The sequence below is a fragment of the Sapajus apella genome, unplaced genomic scaffold, assembly GCF_009761245.1.
Source record: "Sapajus apella isolate SASKATOON/1434 unplaced genomic scaffold, GSC_monkey_1.0 scaffold107, whole genome shotgun sequence".
Taxonomy (NCBI): domain Eukaryota; kingdom Metazoa; phylum Chordata; class Mammalia; order Primates; family Cebidae; genus Sapajus; species Sapajus apella.
Genome location: NW_022437047.1, coordinates 3,608,676 through 3,614,898, shown reverse-complemented (window position 1 = coordinate 3,614,898; position 6,223 = coordinate 3,608,676). Strand labels below are relative to the sequence as shown.

Below are 6,223 nucleotides of genomic sequence, written 5' to 3'. Positions count from 1 at the left end.
TTTATTTTAAGCAAACATGCAGAGACAAATACTCTCTCAGACAAAAGAAAGAAGGAAAGATACATTGATTGCTAGGAAGAAAGAGAAGGAAGGAAGTAGGGAGGAAGGGACGGAGGGAAGGAGGGAAGGAGGGAGGGAGGGAGTGAAGGAGGGAGAGAGGGAAAAGGAAAGGAGAGAAGGAAGAGAAGGGAGGGAGGAAGGGGAAGGAGAGAAGAGAGGGAGAGAGGAACAACAGACAAAAATTAAATGGCAACAGTGACATCTTAGTCAAAGGCCTCCTGGTGATAAGGTACAAAAATCCATGTTAATTATTTAAATAAGAGGCAAGAGAAAAGAAGTTAACCCTATAAATATGGAGCAGCAACCAATGGAGCCAAGGGGCAAGGAGTTGCTGCTCACAAGAGAATGAAACTATCAAATATTTATGTTCAGAAACCAATCTCTCTCTCTCTGAAGATTGTGCTATGCTCAGAGTGGGCTTCAGAGTAAAGACAATGTCTAAATAGTTTCTGGGATGGGCATAGTTGCTCATGCCTGTAATCCCAGCACTTTGCGAGGCCAAGATGGGTGGATTACTTGAGCCCAGGAGTTCAAGACCAGACTGGGCAACAGGCTGGCTCTACTAAAAATACAAAAATGATCTAGGGGTGGTGGTGCATACCTGTGGTTCCAGCTACTCAGGAGGCTGAGGTGGAAAGATCACTTGAGTCTGGGAGGCAGAGGTTTCCTCATCCACCACTGCAGTCCAGCCTGGGCAACAGAGCAAGACGCCATCTCTAAATAAATAAATAAATATCCTGAGATTTTGCTGAAGTTATCAGCATAGAAAACTTTTGGGCTGAGACAATGGGGTTTTCTAAATATAGGATCATGTCATCTGCAAACAAAGATGACTTGACTTCCTCTCTTCCTATTTGAATACCCTTTATTTCTTTCTCTTGCCTAATTGCCGTGGCCAGAACTTCCAATATTATGTTAAATAGGAGTGGTGAAAGAGGGCATCCTTCTCTTGTGCCAGTTTTCAACGGGAATGCTTCCAGCTTTTGCCCATTCAGTATGATGTTGGCTGTGGGTTTGTCATATATGGCTCTTATTATTTTGAGATATGTTCCTTCAATACCTAGTTTATTGAGAATTTTTAACATGAAGGGATGTTGAAATTTATCGAAGGCATCTATTGAACTAACCCTGTGCCTTTAATTCTGTTTATTTGATGAACTGCATTTATTGATTTGCATATGTTGAACCAATCTTGCATCCCAGGGACGAAGCCAACTTGATCAACATGGATAAACTTTTTGATGTGCTGCTGGATTTGGTTGGCCAGTATTTTATTGAGGATTTTTGCATTGATGTTCATCGAGGATATTGGCCTGAAGTTTTCTTTTTTTGTTGTATTTCTGCCAGGTTTTAGTATCAGGCTGATGCTGGCCTCATAAAATGAGTCCCTGTTTTTCAATTGTTTGGAATAGTTTCAGTAAAAATGATACCAGCTCTTCTTTGTACCTCTGGTAGAATTCAGCTATAATTCCACCCTGGAGCTATTTTTTGGTTGGTAGGCTATTTATTACTGTCTCAATTTCAGAACTTGTTATTGATCTATCAGGGATTCAATTTTTTTCCTGGTTCAGTCTTGGGAGAGTGTATGTGTCCAGGAATTTATCCATTTATTTTAGATTTGCTAGTTTATGTGCATAGAGGCATTGATACTATTCTCTGATAGTTGCTTGTATTTCTTTGGGGTCAGTTGTGCTATTCCCCTTATTGAAATGGGAAAGGTTTCCAAGTCCCCCTCACAGGGTGGGGTGTGCAGCAGGGGGAGTGGCTCACTTCAGTGCCCCACTGCTCAGACCTCTAGGGGATCATACAGATGGGTAGGTTGTGGGGCTCTGACCCCACAGCGGTGTCTACGAGTGGATGTTTACAGCTCCTGAAGCCCCAGTGGGCGTGTACTATCATGTGCTCTTTAGTTTGCCATCTACAGGTGGCTTGTGTTAACCAGCTTAATTAGACCATTGTCACAAGGACAGAGGGCTTTCAGCATCCTGGTTTCTTGCCTTGGTGTACTGGAAGAAGTGGATCACATCTGGGCTTGGAGAATGAACGCAAGATTTTAATTCAGTGGAAGTAGCTCTCAGCAGATGAGGCAGCCAGAAGGGAGATGGCTTCCCCTGGAGTCAGGCTGCTGAGCAGCCCAGGGCTCTCCTCCAATCCCTCTGGCCAAACTCCACGCCATTCCACCAGTTGATTGTCTACTGGGGTGCCGGTGTCTGTCAGTGCGCTCCTGATGTCCCCTCAACGTCCAGTCACTTTTGTCTTCTCTGATCTGTTTCTCTCAATGTCCAGCCACTTGTGTTTCTGCCATGCCCACTAGGTTCTAGGGTTTTTATAGGCCCAAGATGGAGTTTTGGTGGGCCAGATGGTCTTGGAAAATTCAACATTTGGGCATGAAGGTGGGACTGCCTGTCCTCATCTAGGTCCATGAACATAGGCCCAAGGGTGAAGCCCTAGCCAGGGACCTTCATTTCTCTACCCATCCCTTCCCTGTCCCCCTCCCATATTATCAGTTATTATTGTGTCTGTTTGGTTCTTTTCACTTTTATTCTTTATTAGCCTAGCTAGTAATCTATTTTATTATTTTTTTTTAAAAAACAGCTCTTGGATTTGTTGATTCTTTGAAGGCTTTGTCGTGTCTCTGTCTCCTTCAGTTCTGCTCTCATCTTGGTTATTTCTTGTGTTCTACTAGCTTTGGGATTTGTTTGCTCTTGGTTCTCTAGTTTTTTTAGTTGTGATGTTAGGTTATTGATTTAAGTTCTTTCTTACTTTTTGATGTGGGCATTTAGTACTATAAATTTTCCTCTTAACACTGCTTTAGCTGTGTCCCAGAGATTCTGGTACAGTCTTTTTGTTTTCATTAGTTTCAAAGAAATTTTTAATTTCTGTCTTAATTTCATTATTTACTCAGGATAATAATGATAATTTCATTATTTACCCAGGAGCAGGTCATTCAACTTCCATGTAGTTGTGTGGGTTTGAGTGAGTTTCTTAATCTTGAGCTCTAATTTGATTGCACTGTGGTCTGACAGACTGTTTTGATTTCAGTTCTTTTGAATTTGCTAAGGAGTGTTTTATATCTGATCATGTGAACAATTTTAGGGTAAGTGCCATGTGGCAATGAGAAGAATGTATATCCTGTTGTTTTTAGGTGAAGAGTTCTACAGATATCAGGTTTGCTTGACCCAAAGCTAAGTTTAGGCCCTGAATATCTTTGTTAATTTTCTGCCTTGATGATCTGCCTAGTACTGTCAGTGGGATGTTAAAGTCTCCCACTATTATTGTGTGGGAGTCTAAGTCTCTTTGAGGGTCTCTAAGAACTTGCTTCATGAATTTGAGTCCCCTTGTATTAGGTGTATATATATTTAGAATAGTTAGGTCTTCTTGTTGAACTCTTTACCATTATGTAATGCTGTTCTTTGTCTTTTTTGATCTTTGTTGGTTTAAAGTCTGTTTTTTTTGTTTGTTTGTTTTGTTTTTTTTCAGAAACTAGGATTGTGACCCCTGCTTTTTTCTGTTTTCCATCTGCTTGGTAAATTTTCCTCAATTCCTTTATTTTGAGCCTGTGTATGTCTTTGCATGTGGGATGGGTCTCTCAAAGACAGCATGCTGCTGCAGCTTGGATTTTATTCCAGCTTGCCATTCTGTGTCTTTTAACTGGGGCATTTAAGCCATTTATATTTAAAGTTAGTATTGTTATATATGGCATATACCCAAAGGAATATAAATCATTCTATTATAAAGATATATGCAAACATATGTTCATTGCAGCACTATTCACAAAAGCAAAGACACATTCCATGTCTTTGCTATTGTGAATAGTGGAACCCAAATGTTGCATCTCTACAAAAAATACAAAAATTACCTGGGCACGGTGCCTCATGCCTGTGGTTCCAGCTACTCAGGAGACTGAGGTGGGAGGATTGCTTGGGCCAAATGCCCACCAATGATAGACTGGATAAAGAAAATGTGGTAGATATGCACCACAGAATACTATGTAGCCATCAAAGGAACGAGATCATGTCCATTGCAGGGACATGCATGGAGCTGGAAGCCATTATACTCAGCAAACTAATGCAGAAACAGAAAACTAAATACCATGTGTTCTCACTTATAAGTGGGAGCTGAACAATGAGAACACATGAACACATGGGAGGGAATAATACACACCGAGGCCTGTTGGGGGAGAGAGGGAGGAGACAGAGCATCAGGAACAATAGCTAATAGATGCGGGACTTAATACCTGGATGATGGGTTGATCCAAGTAGCAATCTGCCATGGCACATGTTTACCTACGTAGCAAACATGCACATCCTGCACATATACCTGAAACTTAAAAGTTGAAGAAGAGTCACAGAAAGGAGTTTGTGGTGCCAGAGAAAAGTAGCTAGAGCAGTGCAGTATCGGCCAGGTTCTGAGGTGTTCCATTCCACCAAACTCGATAATCAGATCAAAATGTGGAACAGTGGATTTGAAAGCTATGGAAACTCCTTGTATTGGGGATCCAGCAGCTATATGCCGTCCCCGGGGACCTTTGGATTGCTGACATCTCAGGTATCGAGCCCAGCACATTGTACCCTGTACTATAGCTCAGCTGTTTCGGCCACTCTGACTGATGAAGTGTTTAAAATTGGGAATGTTGAGATTTCACAGGTCACTGTAGAGGGGATCATCAGACATGCAGAGAAGGCTCCGACCAGTATTGTTTACAAAATAGATGACATGACAGCTGCAACCATGGATGTTCACCAGGGGGTTGACACAGATGACGCCAGCAATGAAAACACTGTCATTCCTCCAGAAAAATGTCACTGTGGCAGGCTATTTGAGATCTTTTTAGGACAAAAAGAGCCTGGTACCCTTTTAAATTATGCCCCTGGAGGATATGAATGAGTTCTCCACACATATTCTGGACGTGATTGATGTACACATGATTGATGTACACATGATAACAAGCTAACAGGCAGCCTTCAGCAGGGAGAACATCTATCAGCAATCCAGGAATGAGAGAAGCAGGGAACTTTCATGGGAATAGCTTCATGCCAGCAAAAGGCCTCACTGTGGCCCCAAATCAGGTGTTGAATTTGATTAAGGGTTGCTGAAGACCTGAAGAATTGAACTTTCAGGATCTCAAGAACCAGCTCGAACACATGTCTGTATCCTCAATCAAGCAAGCTGTGGATTTTCTGAGCAATGAGGGGCGCATCTCTTCTACTGTGGATGATTATCATTTTAAATCCACAGATGCAGAATAACTGGATCTAATTGGGTACCTGAGATGTTTTACAGCTGGACCTCTTTTCAGACTCTATTGTCGTCAGCTGTGCATATGGTTGGCCAGGTGGCTTCTAAGAAGTGGGCCTCATCTATAAAAGGTGTCCACTGTCATCCATTTGAAACTTACTGCTCTTCTGTTTTATTTTGTTTTGATTGAAGCTCAGGGGAAGATCGGCAATTGACAGGGATGAAATCCAGGCTAGAATTTCTTGAAGAAGTTACAAATAAGCTTGTTACAACATCAAATTAGATGGAATTGGAAGGACGCTACCAGGTGAGTACTTAAATAATGCTCAGGTACTTAAATAATGAGAATACTTAAATGATGCTTAAATAATTTCTCTTCTTAAAATGTTTCCCGCTGAGAGAAGATTAGCAGGACTAGGGCCTGTGGGCCAAGCGCTAGCAGAGAAACCCACTGTCCTCGGCCTAATTTAGTTTCCCACCTTGGTTATGTTGCATTACTTTTAGAATTGCACTTCCCTTCACCTGCCTGTCAAGACTGCTGCTTGTCATGACGATGTGTTTCTGTGAACATGAGGTTTCAGGGTGGTGCCTCCAGAAGCAGAGGAAAGCAAGAAGTTTTACTGCATTTTGTACAAAATAAGTACATTCATATGTTTAATAAAACAGTTCTATTGTAAACAAAAAAAAGAGAGAGAGAAAAAGGTTGAAGATAAATAAATAAATAAATGGTTTCTGAGTTCAAATCCCAAATGTGTCCAGGGCCACAAAGCATGACTCCTTCAATAAATAAATAAATAAATAGTTTCTGAATCCAAATCTCAAGGAGAGAATTTGATCAATGTTGCTCAGCTCTAACTGTGGACTTATGGCTGACAAACTGGGCCCGGGGCTGGGGCCCATTGGGCACGGCCTGGGGGGAATCGGG

General features: G+C 41.7%; 1 pseudogene; it reads left to right on the top strand.

The window, feature by feature from the left end:
- Positions 1–4,494: 4,494 nt before the first annotated feature.
- Positions 4,495–5,610, top strand: LOC116537156 (annotated as a pseudogene).
- Positions 5,611–6,223: the final 613 nt, after the last annotated feature.